Raw genomic sequence first — 21,792 nt, forward strand, 5'->3', positions numbered from 1 at the left:
GTGTAGGGCCCAAATCACAACAACTGTATAGCTATGCTTTTCCACCAGAAAACACAAGTATTAATGTGTCATTTATTATATACAGAAAAATATAAAATTAATGGTTAGTATTTAATATCTGTTATAAAAAGAGGCATATAGAGTACTGGAGAGATTTTCATTGTGTAAAGTGGTGATATTTCACGTTCTTTTGTGCTGACTAGTACACTTTCAGAGACTAAAATGCCAAAAAAGAATTGCCATGAATAGGTTTATTTACCTTGCATTCTCTCTGCTTGATTCCATACACACACCAACCTGCTTTAAGTCCACTGCTACTTAGAGAGCACTTGAGCAAATGCTCTACTGATGAAAGAGCCTTACATTCTAAGCTTGTAATTCATTACTTTTGGCACTGAATTTTCTTGTAACAAAGAAACTGATGAGCTTGGGGGAAGAGAGTTGAGGCCCTTTATGCTGGCCATTGTATACATTAACCCTACTAGTTTCACAGTTCCTTTGGTGCTGTTGTGGTTGTTTGGGAAAATGAATGTCCCTGACATGGAGAGGAATAATACCTGTTTCAAATACATTTCACAAGGACACAAAGATTAAGTTATACTAGAAAACACAAGGCACAAAGTACATTTTGTTTTTAATTACATAAGCACAGTCCACCGAGACCATAAAGGAAATAATAAGATATATCTAGATAATATTTTCTACAACACTGATTCCTGTGCAACAACTTGCTGTAACTCACAATCTACAGTTTGTGTGTTTTACAGATTTAAGGCCTAGAAAAATCGTTCAGTCAGTCCCCTTGCAGATTGTTCCTTCTGCTTTAGCATCAGGGAGTTGCCTCCCACCTCCTTATCTGATGCCAGGAATTCGGTCACTGAGGACACATGAGGAACAAGCTGCACTTCCACAGATCTGCTAGTTTATCTTGCTGTAGCCTGAGCTGGTTAGCAGCTGTTATTATAGTCTGCCCAACACTAGTCCTGTGGTTGTGGCCTGGAGGGAACTCTGGCATGGGATAAAATGGCTCATTTGCAGTTGAGCCTGCTCTAAGCTGTGGGAGATTCAAGCATTTCAAAGGATTTCAGAGTTTTTTAAGTATATAAAGACAGAAAGTTTTTACTGAACTGCATATTCTTGGAGGTCTGTAACCTGGGTAAATATAGGTATATATTCATAAGAATACAAAGAAGGACATTTCAAAACAAGATTTTTCTCTCCCTAATATCAAATCTTGCTCTAAAGCATCAATATGAGATTAATAATTTTTAATTATTGAATTTATATATATATATATAATAATTTGTTTTGATTTCAGAAGCAGCCAAAATAATTCAGCTAAAATTTTCATCATCAAAAGCAGCCTGGGGAGTATGCTTAGCATGGAGAGTTTCAACTCAAAGTGTTACAGATGGGAAAATATAAAAGCAATTGGAAACTGGTTATTATAATAGGAAGTGTTGGGCAACCTAAATTGCAGGCAGGTCTACAAGCCCAAATGATAACTTATCACATGTAGAAAGGAACTTGTAAGTGCAAGATGGCAATTTATAGAAGTAGATGGAGAAAGAGTTTCTTGGTTTTATTTTTAATGTTGACATTTAGTTGGGGCTCTGGATTTCAATAACATGAGGTTGTGTTGTTGTTGTTGTGTTTTCTTCTAACATTCATTTTATCATAAGTTTTTGTATCATTTAGATTTTGGTCAGCAGTAGGACTTATTGAAAAATTCCCAAAGACTTTACACTGAAATAGTGGAGAAAATTACTTATTTTTTAAATGAGATGCTTACAGAAATATTCCTTTCCATAAAAAGGAGAGTTTGAATAGAATGGCCAGGTTTAGAGTTAAGTTTTACTCTACCATGCATAAGATGTGTTTTCAGGTGGCTGCTGTATGGAGATGAATCTTCAGCAGGGATTCACCAATACAGGTCTGCTAAAAGTCAGTGGAGGTATGTTAAGTGAACTGTCTAGACAGTTTGCATTAACAGAATAAATTAAATGTGAGGATCATCAAATATTTAAATGTCTGCTAAGATAACTTCCTAGTTAGCTTTAAAAAGAAAAAATACTATGTTTTGTGTAAGGGGTAGATTTCCTCCAGCCATCATATTATTTAACTGATACGTACTAAAACTACCTTTAAATTCTCAGTTAGACCTGAAATCTCACACTGTGGAAAGAGCTGTAAAGCAAAAACCTGACAGACAGAGAGATGCTCTGTCTCAGCTAAGTTACTTCAAACTATGCTCAAAGATTGACTGAAGAAGTTAGAACTATCTCCCAGAAGCTAAACCAGAACACAAGACATCAGAGCCAGAAGTGGCAGTTACTGGTGAGAACAGCTACTGGCAAGGCAGCTGCTGCAGGTATAATGGGCTAGACATCCATTTGGCTTCTCCTTGATGTCTGACATTTGGAGATGTGGATAGAAAGAGGTCAGGATGACAGATGCAAATGTAGATGTCACACACTACGGAAGGAGCCAAGGGCAGGAAAGCAACTTGTCAAATGACAGCAATGCGTACTTCACTGGAAGATGTGCTGAAACTAAAAGCAGGATGACCCTTGAGTAATTATAGAAGTAAACAGGAAGGTGACTGTAGTCTTCAACTTCAGAGATAATCCTTCCTTGATAAGTGAAATTTGGTATCATGCTGTTTTAACTTTTCAAAGTGGAAACGTAAGAAGATATCACCATGAGTTTGAAGTACAGTAAATGAGATATTGGTAAGAAAGCTGCATGTTTATAAACAGAATATAAAGAAGAGATTGAGTTTTAAATTATTTATTGCTGTGGAAGGATGGAGGAATGGAATACAACTTTATTGAAACACTTGGTTTGTTTCCAAATATATAATAATATCTGTAATCTTATTTATCCTGGTGGAATACGATATATCAGATAACCTTCTCCAGTTGGCCCAGGGGCATGGAATCTTAACAGCTTTGGGTTGTCCAGTGTGATTAGAGGAAGGTAGAAATACTTCTGTTCCTGCTGCCAAAAATCTTGCTGAGATTTTATTGATTGAGTTTCTGGTGCTGAGCAAGAACGTCATGCCAAGTGGTCTGCTGCAGGAACGCAAGTTTCCTCACAGAATTATTTCATACAATGGCTTCCCAAGTTGTTCACAGCAACTTAAAAGTAAATTAACTCTGAGTTTTGTGGTCTTTTCTTGTTGGACTGCCTTAGTAAGTTTGTACCTCTTTTGTGTTTTTGTCTGATAGGTGCATATTTCAAATTTATTTTTCAGTTCTTCTCATTTTTAGGTTAGATATTTATACTGCTAATTAAACCAAAATAATGTCCTCATGTTCTTTACCACTGTATGTAATCTTCTTGAATTTTCAAGTACACTTGTATTATAGACCAAGCTCCATTATTTAATTGTCTAGTTTTACATTATAAGGAGATATACAGTTTAATAGTATCTTTCTAAAAATAATATTTAAATTGGCTTGTCATTTGGGACTGTGTTTTAGTACCACCAATGTAATTGCTATATAGATTATTTACATTAATGTCAGAAAAATAGTCTAAGATTATGAATAGTTACATTCCTGTATTGCTATTGCATACGTTAATTCCAGAGTATCACTGAGACTATGATTCTACCATGCTTCAAAAGTATGGAGATGTTAATAAGCAGCAATTATGAAAGATTGCTATTAGCTGCTCACAATGTAAATATTTATTTGTGATGCTGATATATGAGTGTCTGTGAAAGATGAGTGCCCCATTCTGCTTTTCAGCATGCACATCAAGATTTGCCAGGTATGTGTGAAAAAACATCTCACTTTTTCAGCATAAGCAACAGTAACAATCATTCAGTCTATCATGCTGTGTGCATGTATTTATGCTACAAATTGAGAAATCACTCTTGCAGAGTTTTTCTGCTTGGTTTGGCTGAACTGAACAATGCTTTTTCTGGATTGGGATGGGACAGTGGGCACTAGAAGCATGATCCTGCTCCCGTATTAGTCAATAAGAAATTTACCACAGAAGTAGAGGCTGGATAAAGTCTTTTGTGTGACCAAGTTCAGTCCTGGTAAATACCTTCTTATTCTGTAGTTAAGAAAACAGCTCATAAAGATGCTGCATATCAGCAGAGATTTGTAAATATAGGCTTTAATAGTATGTGAGCCAGACATGCAAGCCTGTAGATTTTTGCAAAACTGCATGGAACATTTCAAGTTGTGAGTTAAGAGTTCTCATGCTTCATACATCTCTGTCACAAGCCTGACTTCACTCGAAGGCTGATTGTCCTCGACAGAGTGCAATGCAAATGCTACTGCACTTTCCAGTGTCCCAAATTGCATATTTAATGGCAATTTGGGCAATCCTGCAGCAGTGTGCCATGGAGACGGTCCTGACACAGGCAAAGATCCCATATAGGAAAGAGAAGAAAGGAGGTGGTCATGTAATTGAAAACTATATCATAAAGCATAGTCACCAGTGGGTGTAATTATGGTTGAACATAATTATGCACCTCCTAACCTTATGTACCTTAATTACAGCACCTCCTAACTCACTGAGTGCTTGCCTTGGAACTCAGTCTGGTGTAGCTCTGCTGGCCTATGAAACACACTGTTGCTCTATCAGCTGCATTACTTGGTTAATGCAAGTAGCAGCAGGGTTTCTGTTTTTCTGTTTGTCACTTTTTTAAGCTAGTTGGTGAAGAAATTTGGCAGTAGACTTTGAAGAAAGTAGTTATTAGTGAGGGATTTGGCTGCCTTGTTTTTCTGGGGAATGAGAGCTATTCAGGAGGGCTCAGGGTAGCATCTAGGGAGCCCAGGAATCTTGGAAGCTTCCTGGAGTGTCTGGAGCAGACAGCGTCCTTTTGGAAAGCTGGAGCAAAGACAGTGCCTGGCAGCTGCAGTACCTCCTGCCAGAGTCACATGGCGTGACAGTTCCCTCCAGCACTCTCTACCTGGATGATCTTCACCACTCTTGACCCTACATACCTTTTTTTTTTTTTTGTGGGAAAAACCCTCGGTCTACTCTGTAATAAGGCGTGATAAAATGTGTGTCTCAAGTGTGCAGCTGTCCCAAGGGCTCTCTATTGGAAGGAAGCTGTCCAGCCAGTTAGGTCTATGTTGTCATGGTGAAAGCAGGGAAGTGTTCCACCCACAGCAATGTTTTGCCCTTAATGGAAGGACTTTGTCTAACTCTCACACTCATTTGAAAACATTTAACAGTGGTAGGCAGACACAGACTATGACAAATGCATCTGAATGACATAACATTTTGCTGCAAGAGTATATTGATGAAGAATTTGAGCAACTTCATATTTCAGAGTCTTTAAGAAAAATCCTGCACTGAATAAATAAGGGGAAACTGCTTGTAATCTTAAGGGTTCCTGAAAATCCAGACACATGAGAAACATCTGAACAACAATACATAGCTTAAAACAAAGCAAAACAAAAAATCAAACCAAAACAACAACAACAAAAAATAACTCAAACAAAAAAAACAAACAGTATTTAGCTAACAAAGTGAAAGATAACCTAGTGCTGTTGAATCTTGCTGCCTTTTGGCAGAGGTGGAAGGTACAAAGAATCTTTATTTGCTCTGCTGTACAGTGACTAAGCTGAGTGATAACAATTAAGTAACAAGACACTGCAGAGGAAAAAGACTGGGGGGGATGGATGCACTAGTAATTAGGACTTGAACAAAAGACATCCCTAGGGATACAGCTTCATTTCAGATGGCTCTGCCTGGAGCTTTGCTCTGTTTCCTAACCCTGCCCATAGGCAGCCCATAGTCTCATGAGGCCCTGACAGAACTGTATGAGATGAACACAGGTAATTAGTATCAATTTTTAAAATTACAGTATGTGTTTAGAGATCCACCAAAATCCACTAGTAAACCAAGAAATCTATTATGAAATCTTACCTACTAACTGACCTTGGCTTGCTTCAGAGCATTCATCAGATGCTTCTGAAAGTGCATCTCTTTCAGCTAAATAACCATAATCATAATCTTTCAGGCTGTATCCAGCCAAATATTAATGCTGTTAGAAGTGGTAATAATTATGCAAGTAGTCACTTCACTGGTCACTGTAGGTGAGTGTTGTATTCAACCTGAATACAAGCTGTTGTGGTTTTAGGGAAGAAGTGTGAAATTACATATCAGAAACCAAAATTCCCTCTGACACCTCTGTAGGTAGAGGAGATGTTGCTGCAGAAGGTGAGAGACCTCTGATGGCTTCTGCAATGTTGTAGAAACTGATACAGCTCACAGTGTACTAACTGTTGCTCTCACCGTCTGGGTGAAAGATGAGTGGTGTGTGTTGTGGCTGGGTGGCATTGCTGTGACCAGCATTTCCTTGTCTGATGCAGTATAATAGGGAAAACACTGGCACTACTTCCCAGTAGGGCTGCTGTACAGCATGTCTGTCTTCACCTGTTATCTGAAGATTAGTTACTATTACTTCTTTCCCCTCCCCCTCTTTTGCAAACTTTATTGAGCCATCACTGGGAGCTTCCCTTCATGTTAGTGCCCTTTCTCTTGGCTCTGAATTAATTAAGGGTGAAACTGGAGCAGTGTGACTCATAGCAAAGCAGGAGACTTTTTTATTAGCAATAAGCAAAGAAGGCCACAGGAACCCACTGTTTCCCACCTCCAACAATGCCTTCCTTTTGTGTGTCATTCTCACATTGATCACATTAACTGATGCCTCTTTAGACACTAATTGCTTTATTGATGAGTCTGAATTGGATGGTTTCACTATCTGGGGTCTTTAGGGGAGCAAATCTCTAAAAAGGTGAAAGTGTTAATTATATTGGTAATTACTTTAAAGCCCTTATCCTACTTCTGCCAGTGTCCATTTCCATGGCAACAGGAGCAGGTACAGCAGCATTCAGCTGAGACAGTCAGAGCTCTTGGCTACCTCAGCAATGGCTAAGGTTGGAAAGATACTATACAAACCATGTGTGCTAATTTTCCAAGACTCCAGATACGTCTTTGTCACAGGTCTAACTTAAAATATCAAAAAGCTATCCTACACATGAAAGTCCATCTTTGTGAGGTGTATAGGCTTTTTTAAAGCTTCGATTTTACCCTTAGGTGAGCTGGCAGGTCTTCTAAAGGCTGGGCTGCAGCCAGAGTCCTCGGGTGAAATTTCCGTCTTACTCAGCAACTATTTCTTTTTTTTTCTGTAGCCTCCTGGGCTGAAAACAACAGCTTTGCCACTTCCTGACTCTTGGGCCTTGTCTGCTAGGCAAACTTCAAAAAAGAAATTCCCACCAGCACTTTGAACGTGTCTGAAATTGTAAACAGACTGTGTTACAGTTTATGTCAGTGACTTACAGTAAGCATTAAACTTTCTTAGGCTGCCATCAGCTGCAGCAACTTCCTAGGTACCTAGACTTTTAGTATATTACTGTGGCATTTCCCCACATATTGTAAATGTGAATTGTTTACATTTTCCTCATGAAGCAGCAACGATTCCAGGCTGTGGTGGCTAGTTATTCACATGCTCAGCAAAGCCAAGCCTGACATTTCTGTACTCTGGAATGAAAGTTCTGAAGTAATCTGAGTGGAGTAATGAGCTAGAGAAAATCACAAGGTATCCTACTTTCTGCCTGGGTAACCTTCAGAGCTCAAAACAAGCTCCAACAAAAGCATTTCAACAGGGAGAGTGAAATGTTTTGCTTTACAGACAGGTGGCTCCATAAGGAGTTTTATAAAAATGACATCGTAATGCAGTGAGGATTGTAAGGATTCTACAGTATGGGTTATTTTCCTGTGCTTCTGGAAAAATTAATATCTAGAAAAACTTCTCCCCTGTGATCAGCACTGATACATTTCAAAAAGAATTTTTTTTTTGTTAGCTAATGCATTTATTTTTATTTAATCTAAATGCAGTTTATTCAATTATGCAATTGATATTAAATTTCACTCTTGAGCAACTCTGCTGTCTACAGTGAGATTGTACCTATTCTGTTTATTTAAAAGAAATAAAGGAGAACAATAGAAAAATCATAGAAAAAATACTATATAATGCCATAGAATTTAAGGAGGAATTGGGTGAGCATTGCTTTTGAAGACTGGGGCACTTACTTTAATTACATATGTCAGAATGTAGGACCTTAAATATTTAGATTTGTTTTCTTTATTTCCTTTTATTCTTGACATTGTTTTTATTACACAACATCAGTTTTCTAATTCTACGTACCTAAAACAAAGGATAGTTCATATCTGGGCGTGTTTTATCTTCCCTAATTTCAAGGTAGCAAAGATTTATTTATGTTCACTGGGCTTGTCCATGCTAAGAGATACCTCACAGCTTCATAAGCTATACTGTCCTCTACCCAGAAAAACCCTTAATGTACTAGCAAGAGATAAAACTCAAAGTGCTGCATCTACCTTTTTTAGAAAATAAAATAAAATTTGTTTTGGTGGCTATCAAACTTGGGAGCAGGGGAAGGAGAAAGGGTTGTTGATAATAACATTCAAGTGCTGCTGCTGCTCTGAATTTGCTGACAAGTGACATGGTTACTAACCACAGCTAGTCCCTGTACTGGGAAAGGGAAAGGCATTTTCTCTTCTCAGGATGTTTATGCTGCAGTGCCTGCCTGCTTCCCCTGGAACCTTCCACTTACTGAAACAAACCATGTTATTGAATATTGGAGTCTGATAGTGTGTTTACACAGAGACAACACTACGAAGCTAAGACATCTTGTGCCTTTCTCTCGTTATTATTTGGTTTCTCACTGTTTTACTAATGTCCTTACACCCGGGGTTTAAGGGCCATTGTGTTACTCATGTGTTTTCTCCAAGGTTGCACATTAGCTACAGATTGCTTTGTCATGTGGGACATGTCAGTCTGACGTAGGAGGTGGATTAAAGCAGAGGAGGTATCTACTTGCTTGTCTGTCAAAATGCAGTAATGAAACCTTCTGGGAAGGGAAACCTAAGAAAACCAATTAATTATAAATCTCCACAGCTTCAAAGACAAAAAGGCTCCTGTGCATCTGAACAGATCAGCTTACAGAGCCTGATGTCCCATCTCCTGAAAAGTCAGTTTTCCACAGTTGGAAAACAAGCAGGCTTAATGACAGCATATGATGTTATTTTACATCCTGGCAGAGGGATGGCAGTCATCCAGATTTCCCTCGCAGAGAAATTAAGCAGAACTTTTGGACCCAGTGTCTAGGGTAAACTGGGCATAGCATACTTACGAATGTCTACATAAAGAAATAGCTGAGTTAAGGATGTTTACCTAATTGGGTTACACAGAAACAACAAGGACCCGAAACTGAAAAACTGAAAAGAAAAGCTGCTCTGAATGTACAATGACACACTCTGCTCATCTTCATTTTTGTTTTGCAGAGCAGGTATCTGGAGATGAAGACTACAACACAGCAAGCCTGCAGATTGATGGGTCAGAGAAATTGACTGTTTATCTGGTTCTTCTGACACTTAAAATTTACATGCAGGCTATTTAATAATTTGACTGACTTAGTGCTAAGTCTCTCTATCTGAAAGCAGAACTCTTATGAAGCAGAAGTAGAGGAGACTGAAAGAGGAAAGTGGTAAAGCAGAACGGAGAGGAGCAACAATCATGTGAAAAGCAAACACTGATTTGCTTTAGTGGAGAGGAAAAACTTAGGGAGTGGTACAAGGTAGAATCATGGAATGTTTGTATTGGAAGGCACCTTTAAAAGTCATCCAGTTCAACCCCCCTGCAGTGAGCAGTGACATCTTCAGCTAGACCAGGTTGCCCCAAGCCCCATCCCACCTGACTTTAAACACTCTCAGGGAGGGGCATTCACAGCTCCTCTGGGCAACTTTTGCCAGTGTCTCACCACCCTCATGCTAAATAATTTCTTCATCATATCTAATTTCAATCTACCGTTTTTTTATTTAAAACTATCCCACCTCATCCTATTGCTACATGCCCTTGTAAAAAGTCCCTCTGCAGCTTTCCTGTAGGCCCCTTTTGGGTACTGGAAGGTGGTTGGCTTTCTGGGATGTGATAGCACATTGCCAGCTTATGTCCAGTTTTTCATCCACCAGTACCCCCAGGTCCTTCTCTGCAGGGCTGCTCTCAATCTCTTCATCTCCCAGCCTGTATTGATACTGGGGGTTGCCCCAGCCTGTGTGCAGGACCTTGCACTAGGCCTTGTTGAACTTCCTGAGGTTCATGTGGGCCCACTTCTCAAGCTTTTCCAGGTTCTTCTGGATGGCATCCTGTCCCTCAGGCAAGTTAAACACACCACTCAGCTTGTTGTAGTCTGAAGACCTGCTCAGGGTGCACTTGATCCCACTGTCTGTGTCATTGGTGAAGATACTAAACAGCACTGGTCCCAGTATGGAACCCAGAGGACACCACTTGTCACTGATGTCCATCTGAACTTCAAGTCATTGACCACTACCCTCTGGATGTAGTCATCCTGCCAGTTCCTCATCCACCAAACAGTCCATCAATCAAATCCATATATATATCCAATTTAGAGAGAAGGATGTTGTGGGGTACTGTGCCAAAGGCCTTACGGAAATCCAGATAGATGAGATCCATAGCTATTTTCTTGTCCACTGATGTAGCCACTCTATTGTAGAAGGCCATTAAGTTGGCCAGGCAAGACCTGCTCTTGGTGAAGCCATGCTGGCTGTCTCAAATCACCTCTCTGTAATCCATGTGCCTTAACCTAGTTCTTAGGAAGGATCTGTTTAATGATTTTTCCAGGCACAGAGGTGAGGCTGACAAGTTGGTAGTTCCCAAGATCCTCCCTTCTACCCTTCTTAAAAAAGGGTGCAATATTTCCCTTTTTACAGACACCAGGGACTTCCCTTGACTGCCATGACTTCAAACATCATGGAGAGGGGCTTGGCAACTCCATCAGAGTCTCAGGACTCTGGACTGCATCTCACTAGGTCTCATAGACTTCTCTATGTTCAGGATTTTCAGGTGGTCATGAATATGATCTCAGATCAGGTAGGACCTATTCCTAGCCCATTATGCATATGTCCCAAAATGGCACTTTGGAGAACTGCTTCCATATATTGGCACTCATGTTTAAGTCCACTTCACAGAAACAAACTAATAAATGCTGTTATGACTGATCAGATGAGAGAGATCCAGCTCTGCCCACACAGCAATTTGTATCCCACTGAAATGTGTTTCCCATGTTTGGATTTGCCTTCATTATACCTTCAGTAACAAGGCCCTGGAGCTGTACTGTGCTGACGACAAAACCAAGGGCTGCTCCTGCCCTTGACTTTGTCCCCGCATAATTTTATTTATTCCCATCATCCTTTCCTGGCTGTGTGGCTTTTTGTACCATTTAGAGGAAGCTGTGCAACCACCTGTTCTTACTGGCAGGCTAAATTGGCAAAGCATTTGTTTCTCATAGGCCTGAGGCTGGTTTACAGGGAAGAAAACAGCAAAGCAGGACCATATTGTGCCCTTCATCACCCCTGAGCAGTGAAGCATGCCGCTGCAGGCTTTTGCAGAGCAAGTGGCATGCCCAGGTCCACACAAGGGCTGCGAGTTTGGAACGGCTCAAAAACCCAAGGAGGATGATTTTTTTTTGCTGCTCTGCTAGTAAGCTGTTACCAAAAGGTTTAGATGCCGTGAGCTTTCAAGTATAGAAGCTTACCCGGTTTATCTAGCTGAACTGCCTTTTGGTTTGATTTATTCCTCTTGTCTCCCTGCTGGGTGTAAGCAGGTTGTGGTTTGCCTGGGGCCTTCAGAAGCAGAGAAGCTCTGCTGTTGGCCAGCACTTCTGGAGGACTCGTTCATCAGATCCCATAAGCTGAAGGTACAGCTATTTCTGTCTCCCTGTGGCCTGTCACACTGGGCTGGTCCCATCACAGTGGCCACCAGACAGCCCTGCCAGCAGGAGCAAAGGCTGGACTTGGCAGCCCAGCCCCATGCTGGGGAACTGAGGAGCCTCTGTCTGTTTCCTGCAGTGGTTCGGCAGATACTGGCACACGACCAAGAAGAGTTCAAGGACTTCGATAAGTTTCTCTCACACTAGGGCACCTATTGTTTGTGTCACAATGGTGTACTGATTGCTGCAAATACTGAAGAAGGGAGGTTCCCCCTCCTGGGTGGTGTAACATGCAAAACCGGAGAGATTACAGTGTTTCTGCCACACGTGGATGCAGAGTTCAGAGCTGCTAAATCCGAGATCAGCACATTAACAAGATTATCCTTTCACTCTGAAAACGAGATTGAGAGAGATTTTGGTAACAGCAGGCTTCCCAAAAGCTAAGTTGCATTAAATTGCATTGAACTGTGAAATATTTAGATTTTATACCGCATGTATACTTAAGAAAAAAACCCCACAACTCTGATAGGAAAGTGTGAAAGTGCCAGTCTGCAGATGCAGTCACATGTCAGTTGTGAGGCTGTTTGAAAGTTATACAACTGACATGTCCTTTATTTTAATAGCTCCCATTACGTTATTAATACTTTCATAATTAAAATAACTTGTTCCATGGAAGAGCAGATGTCTCAGTACTTAAATACACAGTGCTGCCACACTGAAGTTGTCTGCTTAATGGCATTAGAAGCAGCAGTTTGTCCTGAACAACAGCTCTGCTGACGTCCCAGATGCCACTGAGAGCCAGAACAGGTGGGTCTTCCATAAACAGGAGTTTTAATGGGCCAGGTTTCTTACAAAGGGCTGGGTGCATGCAGTGCCACAGAGCAAGTTCCCAGCACTGGGCACTTAGGCTGGTCACTGAGTTCCTATTGTAAGCGCCTGAGTGATGTTTACAGCCTGTCTGTACAAAGGATTGCTTTACGCACGAGTTGTGCTGGATGAAGCTGGGCCAAAGTAGTGAATTGTCTCAGGGAAAGAAAAAGTCACAGACAAGCCTTACATTTAAAATATATCTTTGGAAAAGATGTCCATAACCCAAAGCAGACTTCAGCTGATGTGTCACAAAAATCCAGCCACACACTTTCCCTAGCTTTCCTTGCAGCAGATGCAGTCTTTCCAAAATTCCCTATTTTTTACCCTGTAAAAGGGTGGTGACACCATCTCCAACAGAGCCAAGCCTTTATTCCTTGCAATATTGCCTCTTGTAGGCTCTATATTTTTTAGTGTCTGCTGAGGATGGAGCAACAGAGTGGCCCTTTTGAGACCAGGTTCTTGCAGGTGTAGCCAAGCTGAATCACATACATGTTTGAGGGGTGTGGGGATGCCCATATGGTCTGACCTCTATCCATCTCCTTCCTACACACTTCACTCAAACCATGAGAGAACTTCAGTGTGATGACAGAGCTGCCAGGGTGAGCAAGTGCCCAGACTAGTCCTCTCTTAACTCCAGAGCATGGTGGATGGGTGTCCTGCTGAGTGACTACTTGTGTACCATTTGTGGGGCCAAAAGTAACTGTCCCGGCTCACATGGCTGGATGTGCACTCAGCACGTAGTGCAGACTGCGAAGGGTTTGGTCATGTCAAATTTAAGTTCAGCACATGCCATGCAAGGAGCTTTGTCCATGTGTCCTTCCAGTGTTCCCTTAAAAGGCTCTGTTGACCTGACCTGGTCTTAAAAGTACTTCATCTCAGCTCTAGACACTGATTTCTGAGTGCAACAGTGGCTGTGCCCAGGAGCTGCCAGGACCACATAGCACGGCCTTGTGGAGGGAGAGGTGAAAATATAACTGAATTGTAGATGTGCTCCCTTGAAACTGTTGTGTTAAGAACATAAGCAGTGGAAAAACTATCTTTAACATTTTTTGCAGGACTGGATTTGTACTCCCATCAATATTTGTCACATTGAGAAAGAACATCCATCCTATCCAATAAAATTAAATAATAATAACAATCTGTCCTAGCCCAGTTCTGTAGTGCTGCATTGCTGGATCATTTAACTTATTAGCATGACTTGCATTACAGCAAATCTCAGCAGACAATGAGGAGAAGGGAAAGCAGAGCCTTACTGATGGTTAATTGCCATCTCCCAGTGTCACTCATATTCCCAGATCAAGGAACTCTCACTTTCCCATTAAAATCCATTTTTAGGTGTATAAATTCACATTTATATTGTTTTGTTTTTTTTTTTTCCTGATGGTTTTAGTTTGTCTGTATGAAATCCACTGTAGCTTGAAATCAGAAATATGCAATATGCAATGTCTAGACTGCCTTAGGCATGTCCTTACTGCAGGAAGGGATTTTATCCATTTGTAAATCATCCTACTGCCCTCAGCACATTGCTGTACATGTTGCAGGATCAGGCACCAGCAGAGTAGCTGTCAAATATCAGCCCCCCCCGGGGCTGTTTCATGCCTCTGTCACTGCCTGTTGACTAACAAGGAGAATAAATGTGACTTGTGTGCTCTGCTGCGGCCTATGCCTTAGTCAGGGCCAGAGTGCAAACTTCTCAGGCTGGGTCAGGAGCAGGAGAAAATGCCTGTTGCTTTCTTTACCCCATGACATGGGAGGCTTCTGACTCTGTGGTGACACTGAGTCACTCCTGCTCCCAGCAGCTGAGACATCAGTGTTCCCTCTGTCCATCCCAGGAACACAATTAACCTAGGGTATAAGCCATGGAGACAGCTGTCTTCCTCCAGGTCTGCAGTCAAGAGGCTCCTATGCCTTTCCAGGGCTCTCTGCATGAAGCCTGCCTGCTCTGAGGGGTAGGAAATGTTCATATACATTAAAACTGTGAATCTACAGAGAAAAGAGTATGCAAATTATCCCCCTGTATACAAGTATTCGTGCCACATTATTTATTCATTTATCTATTTATTTATTTATTTATTTTAATATAGCATATATACTTTTAAAGTCTTGCCTCATTGAGCTTATTATAGAACTATTTGCATGGGCAGACTTTGATTCTGCATGACTGGATAAACTGTTTGCATGAAATTTCTTTTCTTCTTTTCCAAACCTTTATTATACATGATATTAACACTGAATCTTAAATTACCCTACATGGTTGTCTGAAAATTCTGTGCTGTGTTTTGGTGTTTTGTTGTTGTGTTTTAAGACACATGTCTTAATGTCACTCTCTTTTTGCTTTCAGTTGACTTGTTACATTCTCTCTGCCTGAAAAATGCCAAGTGAACACAAGGGAGAAGATTTTTAGAACCGAACAAATACGCCAGGACCAAAGTTCAGTGGGAATTTAATAAGATATTACCCTTAGCTATCAAATTAAAGTAGGTTAAAATATGTTTCTGAAATTATCCAGTACACGTGCCAAGATTCACAAAAAATTCCTAGAACAAGAATACTTAGTAACTGAGGTTAAGAAGCAACAGGTAGGAATATTACAAATATGCAGAGCACTGAAAAGATACACTTACCAGTTTGACTTTAGAAAATTCACATCTTCCTGAGTATTTTAGAAAAAAAAATAAATAAATGGGCCTGAGAATTCCATGAACTCAAGAAAATCTTATAACCACTTCAGTTCAGCCTATTTTAATTATGTATTCAGACTATGCAACATCTTTGATGAGGGTAGTGGTGGAAATGACTCAATCCTACTTAGCAGTTAATCAAACAGAAAATGGTTTAGAAAAAACAATTTTCAGTGCACCAAGACAAATGAGTAGTAAAAGTAATGATGAACTGTCTGCCTTAATGCTGCAGTGCTTTCTGAACTGACGGCTAAGACAACTGCTATATTATTGATATATGTATGAGCTTTACATATTTTAATGGAGCTGAATGATTGAGAAAAAGATTCTAGTATCTCTTTTCAATCTGTGATAATGCCACAGAATAATAATACTACTCCTTAAGGCATTTTCCCCAAGTGATACGTAGAATGACTACTGTATAGGCTTCAGATTTGGAACAGAACTGCATCTGCTTATTGTAATATTAAAACCTGCTTTCCTGTGTCTTAGACAGTTCTTTTGAAATAACCTATGAAACCAGATTACTTATAATTACAAAAACAAAAACAAAACAAAAAACCACAACAACAAAACAACCCAACAACATTACTTGTTCTTCTGGCTTTCTTATGCTGATTAAAAGAAGGAATTATTGTTCTTAGCATATTACCTAAGTTGCATTATCATACATGCTGTAAACCTGTACTTCAACCAATACAGAAGAATTATCTTTCAATTTCTTCAGATAGAACATTGTTCATATGGCACATGCACTTCCCCCAGATATTGTACTGAAAAGAACAGGACTGAATCTTGGGCAACAAAGCCAACTAATGTGATGGAATTATTTGCCTTGCTTCTTCCAGCATATCATTCAGCACTCCTAAGTTCTAAACAATCAGCCTGTATTTTACAGTCAGAATGCATCACACAAAAGAACTCTAATAAAATATAATTATTTTTTCACTATATTATGCTTAGCTTTATTACACTAAAAAAGCACATTTCTTCTCCATTCTAGGCTAAAGAATAAAAGTTCTTTACATTTTAAACATGCATTTTCAGCAAAAGATCTAAATGAGTCTGTGTTTTTCCAAGTAGTAATAGGGTTTAGAAATTTTATTATTCATTGCATAAATTCTTATTACTGTAATTCTAAACCTAGTATAAGTGGTAAGTCAGCAGGGAATTCCCAGCATTAGCAGGTGCTGCTTAGAATCTTAGACATATGGTTTAAATGAGAAAATCTAGCATACCTGTTTTGAAATGAAATCTTAAATGCAGGAAAACATAAGATAAAATTTCCTACATCTCACATTTGATCTGTAAAACTAAATTAATCATAGTTTAAATCATATAAGTTTTCTGGATCAACAGTAATGTAATAAACATACCAGTGAATTTATTTTGTAATGAAAATATTTTAAACTGGGATTTTGGAAAATATGAGAATTTTCAGATGATTTTGTGGCAGGCAGAGTAGGTGAGTCACTCACCTTTCCTATATGAAGCTACCTCCACTGGAAACTTAGTTGGTTCTTAACGAGGTCTGGCTGCCATTTTTAGAACTGTTTTTGAGAATGCTTTTAAGGGAAAGAAATGTACATTTAAAGTAGAAATAAGTCTTTGACCTTTGTTCTAATGTGTTTAGTAGAACTTGTACTTTTCAAACTTCTGCCTTTGCCTGCCTTCCCCTCTGCTGTCAAGCTGCTGCAAGGCAGTAACTTTTCTATACCTACTTGACACATGCAGAGCTTTCTCTTTCACTTTTTGTAAAGTAGCTGTCTGTGCTGTAGATAAACAGAGGGTTGACCTCCCACAACAGTATAGCTAGAAACATTATCGTTTTACTAAAACTAGTTTTGTATATTCTACAAATACATAGGACATTTGTCTTGTATTTATTTACCATGGGACAACCTACCTGGAAAATAATGGTGGTATATTCTTGAAAATAAAATAAAATAAGGGCACAGGTTGTGTTTAGGAGTGATTAAACTGAGCTCATTTTTTTGACTGCTGTGTTCAATTTGTCCTTTTCTAACTGAAATCTGATATCTATGAAAAATATCTGATTGTTGGAAAGGGGAAAAGGAAAGGATTTTTGTGTGCTATCATTCCCAAAACAGAACAAGAAATTAGTTTTAACTTAGGTTTGTGTTAAGTAAGTTGCCATCAATAGAAACTTATAAAACAAATGTAGACTGTTCCAGGTAATTTTTAAACTGCCGTGTGACTTGTCAAACCTTTGAATATTTTTATCAACAAAGTTTAGCGAGTAATGGTAGTATGTCAAAGCAGATTATGCATAAAAAACGGATTTTAAAGTGTTGACAGATACATAGCATTAGCAGTCCTCTTCAAAAAGAGATTGTTTGGGTTTTTTTAAGGCATAATTTATATTCAATATATACAAAACTGTTCCTTCAAAAACAAGCCAGACAAAAAAAAAAAAAAAGCCAAACAAAAAATTAATATTCCTACACTACTTTGTTTAAAAACAACCTGTGAATAATTTCCTCCTTATATATAAAAGAAAAATTGCTGTTTAAAATTCAAGTAATTAGACAGCAAAACTCACATGAACCAAAACTACATTTTTTATTATTCTGTACTCAAGTAAGGAGAAATGAAAAAAGGTCTACGAAACATAAAAAATTACAATTTAACTATCTATGTATACTTAGAAGATGCTCAGTACTCCAGTCACCTTAAGGGCTGCAAGTTAAATATAAAAAATCATTGTGTGCAATAACATTCATTTGGATGCCTCAGCTTTATAATTCCAGCAAATAGAAATTACATTTAACACCTCACTAATGAATTTCAAGCATTAGAGAACAACTGAAATATATCTCTGTTCAATTCTTTAAACTGGGCACTGAATTAACAGAGCATATTCTCCATATTTCTTACTAGCTACAATCAACAGATCATGAATTGAGATGGGTTGTATTTGCTGCACTGTAGCACTGGCACAGTTGATTTTTCCTGCACCTGTAATGAGAATGATCAAGTGGGATAAATTAGCAGTCCGAGGACCTCCACTGTAACTGTCCTTTTGTGAGCAAGAAATCCAGGCCACACCAGTGGAAGTATTTAGGAATCTTACTTCCCCTAAAATACATGGAACTAAATGCTGAAATATGCTTATTGATCTAGGTTCTAGACTTTTATTCAAAAGCCTCCAATATGTATTCAGCCTTTAATCCCCAAGTGGCTGTGAACGACCACAAGGCTCTGGCAGAGCAGCGCCAGGCCAAAAATGGGCAAGTACTGAATTCCCATTGAAAACTTTTGACAGAAGTTCCAAAGACTTGATGCTACACATGCGTTTATTTCAGTAAGTGGAGTATGATGTTTACATAGGTCTGTGGTTTTCTTTTTGGAGCTAGGCACTGAGCTGAGAGAGGGTATTTCATTACCTCTTCATCTCTTCTGTCCTCTCTTTACCCTTCCCTCTGCTCTACCCCTTAATTTACTAATCTCCCCTTCCTTTGTAGTCTTCAGTCACAGGTTAATGACTTCTTCCTTCTCCCCCTCCTTTGTCTTTACCTCATTTTCCATCACTTCTGCTCTTCAGTAACGTCATAAGGGTGGTACCACTGTTGCCACTGCGGTAAGAAAAAGGACATGGCAGCTTTCTGCCTAGCATGGTGTTCACCCTAATTGCATTTTCCTGCTTATGCTTGTGAATGATTTTGCAGAGTGCCTGTATTTTCCCAGCCATATGAGACTATGCTAATTTTGAAAATTAGTTCACCTCCTTTAATTTTATTTTTTAACTGCTTCTCTCTTCTCCAAAGGCTTTGAGAAGACCATTGGATATTCTTCTGTTCTATTTGATAATACATATTTTCACTTGCATCCTTCATCTCTTCACTGCTGTACATTAATTTGAGAATACATACTAACTGCTCATATCCCGTTCCTCTGGAGTCACCAACAAGTATTACTTTCTAAGTATTATTCCTCCTGTTTCTCAGCATCAGCCACTCCTGCCTACATTGTAGCCTTCTTAGCCAAATCTTTACTTGCATTTCTTTTCTGAAGAATCAATTCCAGTTTTCAGATTTTTGATCCTTCATTATGAGAGAACCAATGTTTCCTTTTTTGTCTTCATTTTTGTGAACACACAGGCAGCATGACTGGAATTTGCCAGGGCTTTTATCTACTTCACACATAAGAGAGTGAAGCGACTTTTGGGCATGGGCCAAATGTTATTCAGGTGTTATTCAGATGTGGTAGAACTGGCCTCTTCTCCAACTCAACCTGTGCTGTGGTTTGCCTGGACTTACTTTCCTCTTCTTAAGGCATGACTGTTATTCACTCAGCATCAAAATTATCACTTTATTTTTCACAATTCAGAGGCCTGTCCTTCTCTGGAAGTCAGATGACAAGATGACAGCCTTCTGTATTCAGTAATGGCTAAACACTCCCTTTTTTATTGCAGTCCCATAAATAGGAGACAGAATATACCACTGCAGTCCAGGTTATTTCCGTCTTCATGTAATCACCATAAGAAGAAAGAACTGATACGATGTTTCCTATATGTGGTGGAACAGAAACAGTCTAATCTTCTCTGGAAGACTGTTACACATGACTTGGAAGGCAGCGCTTTCAATGTTGGAATGAGGGACAAGACAGTTGTAAAACAGTAATTTTGGCATCTTAAATTCAACTTTTATCCCTCTAGAAAATGCTTCAAGTCTCCGGTGAAACTCGGTTATCCAGAATTTCTGTAGCTAATAGTAGCTTGTGCCTCTTTTCTTACCAGTAAGAGGAGTGATAGCAGAGAGCTTGGACTTGTTTGCTGCAATACTGATATTTTCAGGACTTCTTCCTTCTAAGTTCAAGCAGTTGAGGGAGAGGTGAGGAAAGGGAAAATGCTTGTGGTGGAGGAGGAGCGCAAGGGAAAGAAAGGAGTGTTTTCCACTGAACATCTGAGAGCAAGTAAGCTATGGCATTTGCTGAGACATCATTGTTTTTAAGTGGCTCTTGAAACTTGTGGTATGGTCACTGCCTGGAATGTACAAATAAATGCAACAGAAGTGAGCAACATGGGGAACAGAGATCTTAAAGGTGCAGCTGGTTGTTAGGAGCACGGAAATTTAGAATGCCCACAGCAATACTGCAAGTCATGCTCCCTCACCTGAGAACCGCAAAGCTGCTAACTCTAGTGCAGCTTTTCATATTGAGGGCATATTAAGCAGGTCAAACAAGGAGATTTACTGGTTGTTGTTGCTTTCTCAGGATTGCCAGCCTGAGTAGTACATAAGATGGGCAAACTGAATATCTGTCATGGTACCCTTGGATATATTCAGCCAATACTCAGGCTCTTGGTTTGGCACTCAATCAAAGTGGTCCTGGCTTTGTGTGGTCCAATGAGTCTTCTCTACAACAGCATGTGTCAGCCACTGTGTACACTGCCATCAACACTGCCTACAGCAAACTGACTTTGGTATGCCTTTCCATGGCAAAATCCAGTCAGGATTTTCCTAATATACACAGGTGAATGGAGAATTGCTGGGTATCTACTTTTTGTTCTCCTCCAATTGGTTATAGTAGTTTATTTGGCATGAAAATAGAGCAGCAGGACAAGTGCAGTGAATTGTCCATAGCAGCCAGAGATAGATGTGGTCCTCATTACACCGTGTGAGAAGAGTGTTTATCATGAGGGTGGTTCAAAGTGCTCACTGAAGCTCTGCATCTGGTTTCTGTGGGTCAAGGAGATGGAAAGAGCTTGCAGTGCTGTACTCTGAGTCTGCAATATTGTAAGGAGGAAGCAGAACTCAGGGAAGAATAGAGACTTTCTTACCTTCCTAACACTTCCACGGTGTTCTCAGCTTGGGGAACAGGGGAAGGCAGTAGCACAGTAAAACATTGTGTCTCATGTCTTAAGCTTCAAAGGGGTACGTAGGCTTTGTGTTATCTCAAAAGCTAGTATGGACTAAAACTGTATCACACAAAATTAAGATGTTCTAATGTATGTGATTTTAGTGTGCTTTTCTGACTCAGTGTAAAGTAAGTTTGCAGATGACACCAAGCTGGGGGGGATTGTCAATCTGCTGGAGGGTAGGAAGAAGCTGCTGTCACGATCCGTGACCTATTATATCTCCTTATTGGAGTGTATTAACTTATCAGGATTTGCTGAGAGATCCACACGTGGGTATCGCCTCACACAGAGGATACAGGAACTTATGTCCTGACTTTTTTGAGTGAATAACTCGCTCAGTGCTTACTAAATTTCTAACAACAGCAAGGTTTATTGTGGGGAAAACAAAGCAATTTGGGGCAGGAGGTTCAAAAGGAGTGATTACAACACATTAAACATATATGGGTACACCTTAGTTACACATCTTATTCACGTGAGGGAAGTAGAGGGGAGGGATTTGCCCGGATGGCTGGATTATATTTTCCCCTATAAGCTGGGGTAGCCGGAATTGTCTCACCACACGGCAGTGCAGGTAGGATGA

This window comes from Chaetura pelagica, unplaced genomic scaffold, assembly GCF_000747805.2.
Source record: "Chaetura pelagica isolate M959 unplaced genomic scaffold, ChaPel_1.0 scaffold37, whole genome shotgun sequence".
In the NCBI taxonomy this organism is placed as follows: domain Eukaryota; kingdom Metazoa; phylum Chordata; class Aves; order Apodiformes; family Apodidae; genus Chaetura; species Chaetura pelagica.